The sequence below is a fragment of the Lissotriton helveticus genome, chromosome 12 (assembly GCF_964261635.1).
Source record: "Lissotriton helveticus chromosome 12, aLisHel1.1, whole genome shotgun sequence".
Classification (NCBI taxonomy): Eukaryota; Metazoa; Chordata; class Amphibia; order Caudata; family Salamandridae; genus Lissotriton; species Lissotriton helveticus.
In genome coordinates, this window is record NC_136073.1 from 131,861,067 (window position 1) to 131,875,334 (window position 14,268).

The 14,268-nt window shown below is 40.9% G+C and overlaps 9 non-coding genes across 9 annotated transcripts; all 9 read right to left on the reverse strand.

Annotated features, from left to right (window-relative positions):
- Nucleotides 1-1,220: 1,220 nt before the first annotated feature.
- On the reverse strand, nucleotides 1,221-1,302 carry TRNAS-AGA (transfer RNA serine (anticodon AGA)). The gene has a single exon. It is a non-coding gene; the product is annotated as a tRNA-Ser (tRNA).
- A 2,842-nt stretch (nucleotides 1,303-4,144) lies between these two features.
- TRNAS-AGA (transfer RNA serine (anticodon AGA)) lies at nucleotides 4,145-4,226 on the reverse strand. Its single transcript has one exon. It is a non-coding gene; the product is annotated as a tRNA-Ser (tRNA).
- Nucleotides 4,227-6,214: 1,988 nt separating this feature from the next.
- Nucleotides 6,215-6,286, reverse strand: TRNAH-GUG (transfer RNA histidin (anticodon GUG)). The gene has a single exon. It is a non-coding gene; the product is annotated as a tRNA-His (tRNA).
- Nucleotides 6,287-7,572: 1,286 nt separating this feature from the next.
- On the reverse strand, nucleotides 7,573-7,654 carry TRNAS-AGA (transfer RNA serine (anticodon AGA)). Its single transcript has one exon. It is a non-coding gene; the product is annotated as a tRNA-Ser (tRNA).
- Nucleotides 7,655-7,949: 295 nt separating this feature from the next.
- Nucleotides 7,950-8,021, reverse strand: TRNAH-GUG (transfer RNA histidin (anticodon GUG)). Its single transcript has one exon. It is a non-coding gene; the product is annotated as a tRNA-His (tRNA).
- A 1,286-nt stretch (nucleotides 8,022-9,307) lies between these two features.
- TRNAS-AGA (transfer RNA serine (anticodon AGA)) lies at nucleotides 9,308-9,389 on the reverse strand. Its single transcript has one exon. It is a non-coding gene; the product is annotated as a tRNA-Ser (tRNA).
- A 295-nt stretch (nucleotides 9,390-9,684) lies between these two features.
- TRNAD-GUC (transfer RNA aspartic acid (anticodon GUC)) lies at nucleotides 9,685-9,756 on the reverse strand. The gene has a single exon. It is a non-coding gene; the product is annotated as a tRNA-Asp (tRNA).
- A 1,286-nt stretch (nucleotides 9,757-11,042) lies between these two features.
- Nucleotides 11,043-11,124, reverse strand: TRNAS-AGA (transfer RNA serine (anticodon AGA)). The gene has a single exon. It is a non-coding gene; the product is annotated as a tRNA-Ser (tRNA).
- Nucleotides 11,125-13,966: 2,842 nt separating this feature from the next.
- Nucleotides 13,967-14,048, reverse strand: TRNAS-AGA (transfer RNA serine (anticodon AGA)). Its single transcript has one exon. It is a non-coding gene; the product is annotated as a tRNA-Ser (tRNA).
- Nucleotides 14,049-14,268: the final 220 nt, after the last annotated feature.

Consider the following 14,268-nt stretch of genomic DNA (forward strand, 5'->3'; position numbering starts at 1 on the left):
CCTGTGATAGGCTGAATGTGTTCATTGTTTCCTCATTCCTTATACAAAGGCTTTGTCTCCTCAGTGGTTGATAGGCTGAAACTGTTTCCTGGCCGCCTGCTTGTGAACTGCCAGGAGTCAAAGATCACACATACAATTGTGGGCCTGTGATGGGACACCAATGCAGAGAAACACACCTGGCGCAGATCTTCTATTCTGTCTAGTAGACCTAAATCTCCCCTGTACCTCCTCAAGCCATCTGTATGTGAAGCAAGAAAGAGTTAAGGAGCGGTCCATCTACACTTTTATAGGGAGGATGCTGCCGTGAGCTCCTCCCAGCTAATCACACAAACAGCAGTAAAGCAAGATAACTACACAGTTAGGGGGGACTGCATGGTTAGGTTTTTGAGGAATTATTGAAACTGACCTCAGTGACCCATGATCAGAGCTGTGGCTAATGACTGCGTGCCCAATTATGATGAAGCAAGCACCATGGCTCGTAGGGGCCCCACAACACGCTTTTCTTAGCTCATTGAATTAAAGTATAAACCTCAGCCATGTATGAGTGGTAAAGGCTTGTTAATTTGGTTGCTTTTCCAATTCACGTCTGACAACAAGATGAAGGAACATTGGGGCATCAGAAGCTTTGGAAAGTAGACACCAACCTCAGAGAAAGAGAGAAAGAGGGAAAAGGCAGCATGAGGTGTGGAGAAAACAGCAGCAGGTACAAGGAGCTCAAATGAGATTAATGGCGCCTAAATAGAGTACATAAAGGAACAGTTACAAATCTAAGAAAAGGGAAAGAAAGACTAGGAAAAAAACACGGAAAGAGCCTGTAGATATAATTCTCTTCCTGGGACAGCAGGCTAAGAGAAATTACACAGGGAGCAGTTAAGCTTGTAACACGGGGAGAATAGAAAAGAAAATGCAGTTTTATGAAGTGTGTTTGCCTAATCCAGCAAGCACTTTTGTTTTATTTTTCTATTTGCTTCTTTTATTGGTAAAGTAAGTTTCAAGTGCATGAATGGTATGACTGAGAGAGCCAGGGTATAATAATTTGAAGTGTTTGCACCAGCGCTAATGTAGGACGAGAGTTATAGCAAAGATATGAAAGGGGTAGCGATAATAAATATATGAAAGGGCAATAGTGACACCAAAATAAGCCACCTATTTATAAAACTGACATGGAAGAAATTCTAAAGGTTAACTTCTGAAATTGTAGCCGATGTTAAAAAGTTTCTCGTTGTTTTCAGGATTCGAACCTGCGCGGGGGGACCCCAATGGATTTCTAGTCCATCGCCTTAACCACTCGGCCACAACAACTGACTGTAAGTTTTGTGCAAATAATCTGTATGAAAGTTTTCAACGTGTCCCACAGCAAATTCCTGATATCCTGCAATGCACTTTTTAAAAATAATGTTTTTTTCAGCAGGCACATTCTCTCCTAAAAACAAAAATTGCATGAGTATATCTCTAGTTTGGAAAAGGATAGGCTTTCATGCATACTCTCATGTGGCACTCAAGTTTTTGGGACCCTATTGCACTCTGTTTTCGTGCTGCTTTTAGTCTATGGCCCATATAACAGAAGTCTACCATCTTTGAGTATTTGAGGCTCCTTTGTAAGTGCTTTATCTTTTTTACTTGAAGAGCTATATAATAAAGGGGTCCGGGAAAGATTGCATTTATGGAAGATAAAAGAAGGCACACTTGTCTAACCAAATGCCGTAGAGAAACCTGATGTTTTACTCATGTTATCCTTAGTTCGTTTTTGTTAGACCTTGCATTCTTAAGGTGGTCTCAACCCTACCTTATTGCTTTTCACCTACGCATTTGGCTGTATCTTTTTGTTGGCCTTAGGACTCTAATCAATTTATCGCTTCTAATCATTGTGCTGAAGTGCACGTGCTTCTTCCCTAATCATGTGTGTAATTGTAGTATACCTGACTGACAGATTTAATTTACTTTAAAGCCCCTTGTAAAGAGATATACCATATACCCAGAAACTGATTGTGCCGCCCAAAAAAGTAGCATTTCAAACCGGTCTCAAGCCTGCTACTGCAGTGCCTGTGCTGCAGTGTAATGCCACTTCGACTTGCCATTTAAAACTACTTGCCATCTTAAACTCCAATTTTATTACATATAATTAACCAAAAGGTAGGCCCTAGGTAGTCCTAGGGGCATCATGCTATGTAAGTAAAAGGTAAGACATGTACTGTGGTAGTTTGCATGTCCTGGTAGTACCAAACAGTCTATTACATTTTTCACTACTGTGAGGTCTGCCCCTCTCATAGGTTAGCATTGGGTATTCCCTTATACTTTTTGGGGGGTAATTCCATATCAGAGAGGCGAAGCTTTATTTATTTATTGATAAATCCTATTTACTGGTGAGGTTGGATTTAACTTTACTATTTTATAAATGCCATTTTTAGAAAGTGAGCATTTCTCTGCACTTACTGCTCTATTTGCCTGAAAACCTGTCTCCAATTGACGTCTGGATTGGGCTGCGAGACAGCTACATTTGTGCATTCCCTCTAGACAGCCACAACACAGGTCACTCAACTGCAACTGCATTTTGATTGGCATGGGGGAGAGCTCCATTCCCCCCACCACAAATAGGTTCAAGAACGATAATTTATGTCAGTAGGTACAATATAGCTACATCTTATAATAATGTGTGTTTAAATAATTTGTCGTTAGATCGTTTAAATATTTTAAAGGATCTGTTTTTAATAGACATTTTACAAAAACAACTGGTACATTTGGTAATTCTGTAAAAGAAAAACCCAACTGCTGTGACATTGCCAACCACAATGCCGTAACTCATCTTCGAACCAAGGTTGCTGCGGCCACAACGCAGAGTACTAACCACTATACGATCACGGCGAGCTACTTGGGCTCAATAACATACAGTGACATGGAGAATTTATAATTCGGAACACTCAGGGAACTCCTGTGATAGGCTGAATGTGTTCATTGCTTCCTCATTCCTTATACAAAGGCTTTGTCTCCTCAGTGGTTGATAGGCTGAAACTGTTTCCTGGCCGCCTGCTTGTGAACTGGCAGGAGTCAAAGATCACACATACACTTGTGGGCCTGTGATGGGACACCAATGCAGAGAAACGCACCTGGCTCAGATCTTCTATTCTGTCTAGTAGACCTGCATCTCCCCCGTACCTCCTCAAGCCATCTGTATGTGAAGCAAGAAAGAGTTAAGGAGCGGTCCATCTACACTTTTATAGGGAAGATGCTGCCGTGAGCTCCTCCCAGCTAATCACACAAACAGCAGTAAATCAAGATAACTACACAGTTAGGGGGGACTGCATGGTTAGGTTTTTGAAGAATTATTGAAACTGACCTCAGTGACCCAAGATCAGAGCTGTGGCTAATGACTGCGTGCCTAATTATGATGAAGCAAGCACCATGGCTCGTAGGGGCCCCACAACACGCTTTTCTTAGCTCAATTAAAGTATAAACCTCTGCCATGTATGAGTGGTAAAGGCTTGTTAATTTGGTTGCTTTTCCAATTCACGTCTGACAACAAGATGAAGGAACATTGGGGCATCAGAAGCTTTGGAAAGTAGCCACCAACCTCAGAGAAAGAGAGAAAGAGGGAAAAGGCAGTATGAGGTGTGGAGAAAACAGCAGCAGGTACAAGGAGCTCAAATGAGATTAATGGCGCCTAAATAGAGCACATAAAGGAACAGTTACAAATCTAAGAAAAGGGAAAGAAAGACTAGGAAAAAAACACGGAAAGAGCCTGTAGATAAAATTCTCTTCCTGGGACAGCAGGCTAAGAGAAATTACACAGGGAGCAGTTAAGCTTGTAACACGGGGAGAATAGAAAAGAAAATGCAGTTTTATGAAGTGTGTTTGCCTAATCCAGCAAGCACTTTTGTTTTATTTTTCTATTTGCTTCTTTTATTGGTAAAGTAAGTTTCAAGTCCATGAATGGTATGACTGAGAGAGCCAGGGTATAATAATTTGAAGTGTTTGCACCAGCGCTAATGTAGGACGAGAGTTATAGCAAAGATATGAAAGGGGTAGCGATAATAAATATGTGAAAGGGCAATAGTGACACCAAAATAAGCCACCTATTTATAAAACTGACATGGAAGAAATTCTAAAGGTTAACTTCTGAAATTGTAGCCGATGTTAAAAAGTTTCTCGTTGTTGGCAGGATTCGAACCTGCGCGGGGGGACCCCAATGGATTTCTAGTCCATCGCCTTAACCACTCGGCCACAACAACTGACTGTAAGTTTTGTGCAAATAATCTGTATGAAAGTTTTCAAGGTGTGCCACAGCAAATTCCTGATATCCTGCAATGCACTTTTAAAAAAATGTTTTTTTCAGCAGGCACATTCTCTCCTAAAAACAAAAATAAGGCTACATCTTATAATCATGTGTGTTTAAATAATTTGTCGTTAGATCATTTAAATATTTTAAAGGATCTGTTTTTAATAGACATTTTACAAAAACAACTGGTACATTTGGTAATTCTGTAAAAGAAAAACCCAACTGCCGTGACATTGCCATCCACAATGCCGTAACTCGGATTCGAACCAAGGTTGCTGCAGCCACAACGCAGAGTACTAACCACTATACGATCACGGCGAGCTACTTGGGCTCAATAACATACAGTGACATGGAGAATTTATAATTCGAAACACTCAGGGAACTCCAGTGATAGGCTGAATGTGTTCATTGCTTCCTCATTCCTTATACAAAGGCTTTGTCTCCTCAGTGGTTGATAGGCTGAAACCGTTTCCTGGCCGCCTGCTTGTGAACTGCCAGAAGTCAAAGATCACACATACACTTGTGGGCCTGTGATGGGACACCAATGCAGAGAAACACACCTGGCGCAGATCTTCTATTCTGTCTATTAGACCTGCATCTCCCCTGTACCTCCTCAAGCCATCTGTATGTGAAGCAAGAAAAAGTTAAGGAGCGGTCCATCTACACTTTTATAGGGAGGATGCTGCCGTGAGCTCCTCCCAGCTAATCACACAAACAGCAGTAAAGCAAGATAACTACACAGTTAGGGGGGACTGCATGGTTAGGTTTTTGAGGAATTATTGAAACTGACCTCAGTGACCCATGATCAGAGCTGTGGCTAATGACTGCGCGCCCAATTATGATGAAGCAAGCACCATGGCTCGTAGGGGCCCCACAACATGCTTTTCTTAGCTCAATTAAAGTATAAACCTCTGCCATGTATGAGTGGTAAAGGCTTGTTAATTTGGTTGCTTTTCCAATTCACGTCTGACAACAAGATGAAGGAACATTGGGGCATCAGAAGCTTTGGAAAGTAGCCACCAACCTCAGAGAAAGAGAGAAAGAGGGAAAAGGCAGTGTGAGGTGTGGAGAAAACAGCAGCAGGTACAAGGAGCTCAAATGAGATTAATGGCGCCTAAATAGAGCACATAAAGGAACAGTTACAAATCTAAGAAAAGGGAAAGAAAGACTAGGAAAAAAACACGGAAAGAGCCTGTAGATAAAATTCTCTTCCTGGGACAGCAGGCTAAGAGAAATTACACAGGGAGCAGTTAAGCTTGTAACACGGGGAGAATAGAAAAGAAAATGCAGTTTTATGAAGTGTGTTTGCCTAATCCAGCAAGCACTTTTGTTTTATTTTTCTATTTGCTTCTTTTATTGGTAAAGTAAGTTTCAAGTGCATGAATGGTATGACTGAGAGAGCCAGGGTATAATAATTTGAAGTGTTTGCACCAGCGCTAATGTAGGACGAGAGTTATAGCAAAGATATGAAAGGGGTAGCGATAATAAATATGTGAAAGGGAAATAGTGACACCAAAATAAGCCACCTATTTATAAAACTGAAATGGAAGAAATTCTAAAGGTTAACTTCTGAAATTGTAGCCGATGTTAAAAAGTTTCTCGTTTTTGGCAGGATTCAAATCTGCGCGTGGGGACCCCAATGGATTTCTAGTCCATCGCCTTAACCACTCGGCCACAACAACTGACTCTAAGTTTTGTGCAAATAATCTTGATATCCTGCAATGCACTTTTTAAAAATAATGTTTTTTTCAGCAGGCACATTCTCTCCTAAAAACAAAAATAAGGCTACATCTTATAATCATGTGTGTTTAAATAATTTGTCAGTAGATCGTTTAAATATTTTAAAGGATCTGTTTTTAATAGACATTTTACAAAAACACGTGGTACATTTGGTAATTCTGTAAAAGAAAAACCCAAATGCCGTGATATTGCCAACCACAATGCCGTGACTCGGATTCGAACCGAGGTTGCTGCAGCCACAACGCAGAGTACTAACCACTATACGATCACGGCGAGCTACTTGGGCTCAATAACATACACAGACATGGAGAATTTATAATTCGAAACACTCAGGGAACTCCAGTGATAGGCTGAATGTGTTCATTGCTTCCTCATTCCTTATACAAAGGATTTGTCTCCTCAGTGGTTGATAGGCTGAAACCGTTTCCTGGCCGCCTGCTTGTGAACTGCCAGAAGTCAAACATCACACATACACTTGTGGGCCTGTGATGGGACACCAATGCAGAGAAACACACCTGGCGCAGATCTTCTATTCTGTCTATTAGACCTGCATCTCCCCTGTACCTCCTCAAGCCATCTGTATGTGAAGCAAGAAAAAGTTAAGGAGCGGTCCATCTACACTTTTATAGGGAGGATGCTGCCGTGAGCTCCTCCCAGCTAATCACACAAACAGCAGTAAAGCAAGATAACTACACAGTTAGGGGGGACTGCATGGTTAGGTTTTTGAGGAATTATTGAAACTGACCTCAATGACCCATGATCAGAGCTGTGGCTAATGACTGCGCGCCCAATTATGATGAAGCAAGGACCATGGCTCGTAGGGGCCCCACAACACGCTTTTCTTAGCTCATTGAATTAAAGTATAAACCTCTGCCATGTATGAGTGGTAAAGGCTTGTTAATTTGGTTGCTTTTCCAATTCACGTCTGACAACAAGATGAAGGAACATTGGGGCATCAGAAGCTTTGGAAAGTAGCCACCAACCTCAGAGAAAGAGAGAAAGAGGGAAAAGGCAGTATGAGGTGTGGAGATAACAGCAGCAGGTACAAGGAGCTCAAATGAGATTAATGGCGCCTAAATAGAGCACATAAAGGAACAGTTACAAATCTAAGAAAAGGGAAAGAAAGACTAGGAAAAAAACACGGAAAGAGCCTGTTGATAAAATTCTCTTCCTGGGACAGCAGGCTAAGAGAAATTACACAGGGAGCAGTTAAGCTTGTAACACGGGGAGAATAGAAAAGAAAATGTGGTTTTATGAAGTGTGTTTGCCTAATCCAGCAAGCACTTTTGTTTTATTTTTCTATTTGCTTCTTTTATTGGTAAAGTAAGTTTCAAATGCATGAATGGTATGACTGAGAGAGCCAGGGTATAATAATTTGAAGTGTTTGCACCAGCGCTAATGTAGGACGAGAGTTATAGCAAAGATATGGAAGGGGTAGCGATAATAAATATGTGAAAGGGCAATAGTGACACCAAAATAAGCCACCTATTTATAAAACTGACATTGAAGAAATTATAAAGGTTAACTTCTGAAATTGTAGCCGATGTTAAAAAGTTTCTCGTTGTTGGCAGGATTCAAACCTGCGCGGGGGGACCCCAATGGATTTCTAGTCTATCGCCTTAACCACTCGGCCACAACAACTGACTGTAAGTTTTGTGCAAATAATCTGTATGAAAGTTTTCAAGGTGTTCCACAGAAAATTCCTGATATCCTGCAATGCACTTTTTAAAAATAATGTTTTTTTCAGCAGGCACATTCTCTCCTAAAAACAAAAATAAAGCTACATCTTATAATCATGTGTGTTTAAATAATTTGTCGTTAGATCGTTTAAATATTTTAAAGGATCTGTTTTTAATAGACATTTTACAAAAACAACTGGTACATTTGGTAATTCTGTAAAAGAAAAACCCAACTGCCGTGACATTGCCAACCACAATGCCGTGACTCGGATTCGAACCGAGGTTGCTGCGGCCACAACGCAGAGTACTAACCACTATACGATCACGGCGAGCTACTTGGGCTCAATAACATACAGTGACATGGAGAATTTATAATTCGAAACACTCAGGGAACTCCTGTGATAGGCTGAATGTGTTCATTGCTTCCTCATTCCTTATACAAAGGGTTTGTCTCCTCAGTGGTTGATAGGCTGAAACCGTTTCCTGGCCGCCTGCTTGTGAACTGCCAGAAGTCAAAGATCACACATACACTTGTGGGCCTGTGATGGGACACCAATGCAGAGAAACACACCTGGCGCAGATCTTCTATTCTGTCTATTAGACCTGCATCTCCCCTGTACATCCTCAAGCCATCTGTATGTGAAGCAAGAAAAAGTTAAGGAGCGGTCCATCTACACTTTTATAGGGAGGATGCTGCCGTGAGCTCCTCCCAGCTAATCACACAAACAGCAGTAAAGCAAGATAACTACACAGTTAGGGGGGACTGCATGGATAGGTTTTTGAGGAATTATTGAAACTGACCTCAGTGACCCATGATCAGAGCTGTGGCTAATGACTGCGTGCCCAATTATGATGAAGCAAGCACCATGGCTCGTATGGGCCCCACAACACGCTTTTCTTAGCTCATTGAATTAAAGTATAAACCTCTGCCATGTATGAGTGGTAAAGGCTTGTTAATTTGGTTGCTTTTCCAATTCACGTCTGACAACAAGATGAAGGAACATTGGGGCATCAGAAGCTTTGGAAAGTAGCCACCAACCTCAGAGAAAGAGAGAAAGAGGGAAAAGGCAGTATGAGGTGTGGAGAAAACAGCAGCAGGTACAAGGAGCTCAAATGAGATTAACGGCGCCTAAATAGAGCACGTAAAGGAACAGTTACAAATCTAAGAAAAGGGAAACAAAGACTAGGAAAAAAACACGGAAAGAGCCTGTAGATAAAATTCTCTTCCTGGGACAGCAGGCTAAGAGAAATTACACAGGGAGCAGTTAAGCTTGTAACATGGGGAGAATAGAAAAGAAAATGCAGTTTTATGAAGTGTGTTTGCCTAATCCAGCAAGCACTTTTGTTTTATTTTTCTATTTGCTTCTTTTAATGGTAAAGTAAGTTTCAAGTGCATGAATGGTATGACTGAGAGAGCCAGGGTATAATAATTTGAAGTGTTTGCACCAGCGCTAATGTAGGACGAGAGTTATAGCAAAGATATGAAAGGGGTAGCGATAATAAATATGTGAAAGGGCAATAGTGACACCAAAATAAGCCACCTATTTATAAAACTGACATGGAAGAAATTCTAAAGGTTAACTTCCGAAATTGTAGCCGATGTTAAAAAGTTTCTCGTTGTTGGCAGGATTCGAACCTGCGCAGGGGGACCCCAATGGATTTCTAGTCCATCGCCTTAACCACTCGGCCACAACAACTGACTGTAAGTTTTGTGCAAATAATCTGTATGAAAGTTTTCAAGGTGTCCCACAGCAAATTCCTGATATTCTGCAATGCACTTTTTAAAAATAATGTTTTTTTCAGCAGGCACATTCTCTCCTAAAAACAAAAATAAGGCTACATCTTATAATCATGTGTGTTTAAATAATTTGTCGTTAGATCGTTTAAATATTTTAAAGGATCTGTTTTTAATAGACATTTTACAAAAACAACTGGTACATTTGATAATTCTGTAAAAAAAAAAAACAACTGCCGTGACATTGCCAACCACAATGCCGTGACTCGGATTTGAACCGAGGTTGCTGCGGCGACAACACAGAGTACTAACCACTATACGATCACGGCGAGCTACTTGGGCTCAATAACATACAGTGACATGGAGAATTTATAATTCGAAACACTCAGGGAACTCCTGTGATACGCTGAATGTGTTCATTGCTTCCTCATTCCTTATACAAAGGCTTTGTCTCCTCAGTGGATGATAGGCTGAAACCGTTTCCGGGCCGCCTGCTTGTGAACTGTCAGAAGTCAAAGATCACACATACACTTGTGGGCCTGTGATGGGACACCAATGCAGAGAAACACACCTGGCGCAGATCTTCTATTCTTTCTATTAGACCTGCATCTCCCCTGTACCTCCTCAAGCCATCTGTATGTGAAGCAAGAAAGAGTTAAAGAGCGGTCCATCTACACTTTTATAGGGAGGATGCTGCCGTGAGCTCCTCCCAGCTAATCACACAAACAGCAGTAAAGCAAGATAACTACACAGTTAGGGGGGACTGCATGGTTAGGTTTTTGAGGAATTATTGAAACTGACCTCAGTGACCCATGATCAGAGCTGTGGCTAATGACTGCGTGCCTAATTATGATGAAGCAAGCACCATGGCTCGTACGGGCCCCACAACACGCTTCTCTTAGCTCATTGAATTAAAGTATGAACCTCTGCCATGTATGAGTGGTAAAGGCTTGTTAATTTGGTTGCTTTTCCAATTCACGTCTGACAACAAGATGAAGGAACATTGGGGCATTAGAAGCTTTGGAAAGTAGCCACCAACCTTGGAGAAAGAGAGAAAGAGGGAAAAGGCAGTATGAGGTGCGGAGAAAACAGCAGCAGGTACAAGGAGCTCAAATGAGATTAATGGCGCCTAAATAGAGCACGTAAAGAAACAGTTACAAATCTAAGAAAAGGGAAAGAAAGACTAGGAAAAAAACACGGAAAGAGCCTGTAGATAAAATTCTCTTCCTGGGACAGCAGGCTAAGAGAAATTACACAGGGAGCAGTTAAGCTTGTAACACGGGGAGAATAGAAAAGAAAATGCAGTTTTATGAAGTGTGTTTGCCTAATCCAGCAAGCAATTTTTTTTTATTTTTCTATTTGCTTCCTTTATTGGTAAAGTAAGTTTCAAGTGCATGAATGGTATGACTGAGAGAGCCAGGGTATAATAATTTGAAGTGTTTGCACCAGCGCTAATGTAGGACGAGAGTTATAGCAAAGATATGAAAGGGGTAGCGATAATAAATATGTGAAAGGGCAATAGTGACACCAAAATAAGCCACCTATTTATAAAACTGACATGGAAGAAATTCTAAAGGTTAACTTCTGAAATTGTAGCCGATGTTAAAAAGTTTCTCGTTGTTTTCAGGATTCGAACCTGCGCGGGGGGACCCCAATGGATTTCTAGTCCATCGCCTTAACCACTCGGCCACAACAACTGACTGTAAGTTTTGTGCAAATAATCTGTATGAAAGTTTTCAACGTGTCCCACAGCAAATTCCTGATATCCTGCAATGCACTTTTTAAAAATAATGTTTTTTTCAGCAGGCACATTCTCTCCTAAAAACAAAAATTGCATGAGTATATCTCTAGTTTGGAAAAGGATAGGCTTTCATGCATACTCTCATGTGGCACTCAAGTTTTTGGGACCCTATTGCACTCTGTTTTCGTGCTGCTTTTAGTCTATGGCCCATATAACAGAAGTCTACCATCTTTGAGTATTTGAGGCTCCTTTGTAAGTGCTTTATCTTTTTTACTTGAAGAGCTATATAATAAAGGGGTCCGGGAAAGATTGCATTTATGGAAGATAAAAGAAGGCACACTTGTCTAACCAAATGCCGTAGAGAAACCTGATGTTTTACTCATGTTATCCTTAGTTCGTTTTTGTTAGACCTTGCATTCTTAAGGTGGTCTCAACCCTACCTTATTGCTTTTCACCTACGCATTTGGCTGTATCTTTTTGTTGGCCTTAGGACTCTAATCAATTTATCGCTTCTAATCATTGTGCTGAAGTGCACGTGCTTCTTCCCTAATCATGTGTGTAATTGTAGTATACCTGACTGACAGATTTAATTTACTTTAAAGCCCCTTGTAAAGAGATATACCATATACCCAGAAACTGATTGTGCCGCCCAAAAAAGTAGCATTTCAAACCGGTCTCAAGCCTGCTACTGCAGTGCCTGTGCTGCAGTGTAATGCCACTTCGACTTGCCATTTAAAACTACTTGCCATCTTAAACTCCAATTTTATTACATATAATTAACCAAAAGGTAGGCCCTAGGTAGTCCTAGGGGCATCATGCTATGTAAGTAAAAGGTAAGACATGTACTGTGGTAGTTTGCATGTCCTGGTAGTACCAAACAGTCTATTACATTTTTCACTACTGTGAGGTCTGCCCCTCTCATAGGTTAGCATTGGGTATTCCCTTATACTTTTTGGGGGGTAATTCCATATCAGAGAGGCGAAGCTTTATTTATTTATTGATAAATCCTATTTACTGGTGAGGTTGGATTTAACTTTACTATTTTATAAATGCCATTTTTAGAAAGTGAGCATTTCTCTGCACTTACTGCTCTATTTGCCTGAAAACCTGTCTCCAATTGACGTCTGGATTGGGCTGCGAGACAGCTACATTTGTGCATTCCCTCTAGACAGCCACAACACAGGTCACTCAACTGCAACTGCATTTTGATTGGCATGGGGGAGAGCTCCATTCCCCCCACCACAAATAGGTTCAAGAACGATAATTTATGTCAGTAGGTACAATATAGCTACATCTTATAATAATGTGTGTTTAAATAATTTGTCGTTAGATCGTTTAAATATTTTAAAGGATCTGTTTTTAATAGACATTTTACAAAAACAACTGGTACATTTGGTAATTCTGTAAAAGAAAAACCCAACTGCTGTGACATTGCCAACCACAATGCCGTAACTCATCTTCGAACCAAGGTTGCTGCGGCCACAACGCAGAGTACTAACCACTATACGATCACGGCGAGCTACTTGGGCTCAATAACATACAGTGACATGGAGAATTTATAATTCGGAACACTCAGGGAACTCCTGTGATAGGCTGAATGTGTTCATTGCTTCCTCATTCCTTATACAAAGGCTTTGTCTCCTCAGTGGTTGATAGGCTGAAACTGTTTCCTGGCCGCCTGCTTGTGAACTGGCAGGAGTCAAAGATCACACATACACTTGTGGGCCTGTGATGGGACACCAATGCAGAGAAACGCACCTGGCTCAGATCTTCTATTCTGTCTAGTAGACCTGCATCTCCCCCGTACCTCCTCAAGCCATCTGTATGTGAAGCAAGAAAGAGTTAAGGAGCGGTCCATCTACACTTTTATAGGGAAGATGCTGCCGTGAGCTCCTCCCAGCTAATCACACAAACAGCAGTAAATCAAGATAACTACACAGTTAGGGGGGACTGCATGGTTAGGTTTTTGAAGAATTATTGAAACTGACCTCAGTGACCCAAGATCAGAGCTGTGGCTAATGACTGCGTGCCTAATTATGATGAAGCAAGCACCATGGCTCGTAGGGGCCCCACAACACGCTTTTCTTAGCTCAATTAAAGTATAAACCTCTGCCATGTATGAGTGGTAAAGGCTTGTTAATTTGGTTGCTTTTCCAATTCACGTCTGACAACAAGATGAAGGAACATTGGGGCATCAGAAGCTTTGGAAAGTAGCCACCAACCTCAGAGAAAGAGAGAAAGAGGGAAAAGGCAGTATGAGGTGTGGAGAAAACAGCAGCAGGTACAAGGAGCTCAAATGAGATTAATGGCGCCTAAATAGAGCACATAAAGGAACAGTTACAAATCTAAGAAAAGAGAAAGAAAGACTAGGAAAAAAACACGGAAAGAGCCTGTAGATAAAATTCTCTTCCTGGGACAGCAGGCTAAGAGAAATTACACAGGGAGCAGTTAAGCTTGTAACACGGGGAGAATAGAAAAGAAAATGCAGTTTTATGAAGTGTGTTTGCCTAATCCAGCAAGCACTTTTGTTTTATTTTTCTATTTGCTTCTTTTATTGGTAAAGTAAGTTTCAAGTCCATGAATGGTATGACTGAGAGAGCCAGGGTATAATAATTTGAAGTGTTTGCACCAGCGCTAATGTAGGACGAGAGTTATAGCAAAGATATGAAAGGGGTAGCGATAATAAATATGTGAAAGGGCAATAGTGACACCAAAATAAGCCACCTATTTATAAAACTGACATGGAAGAAATTCTAAAGGTTAACTTCTGAAATTGTAGCCGATGTTAAAAAGTTTCTCGTTGTTGGCAGGATTCGAACCTGCGCGGGGGGACCCCAATGGATTTCTAGTCCATCGCCTTAACCACTCGGCCACAACAACTGACTGTAAGTTTTGTGCAAATAATCTGTATGAAAGTTTTCAAGGTGTGCCACAGCAAATTCCTGATATCCTGCAATGCACTTTTAAAAAAATGTTTTTTTCAGCAGGCACATTCTCTCCTAAAAACAAAAATAAGGCTACATCTTATAATCATGTGTGTTTAAATAATTTGTCGTTAGATCATTTAAATATTTTAAAGGATCTGTTTTTAATAGACATT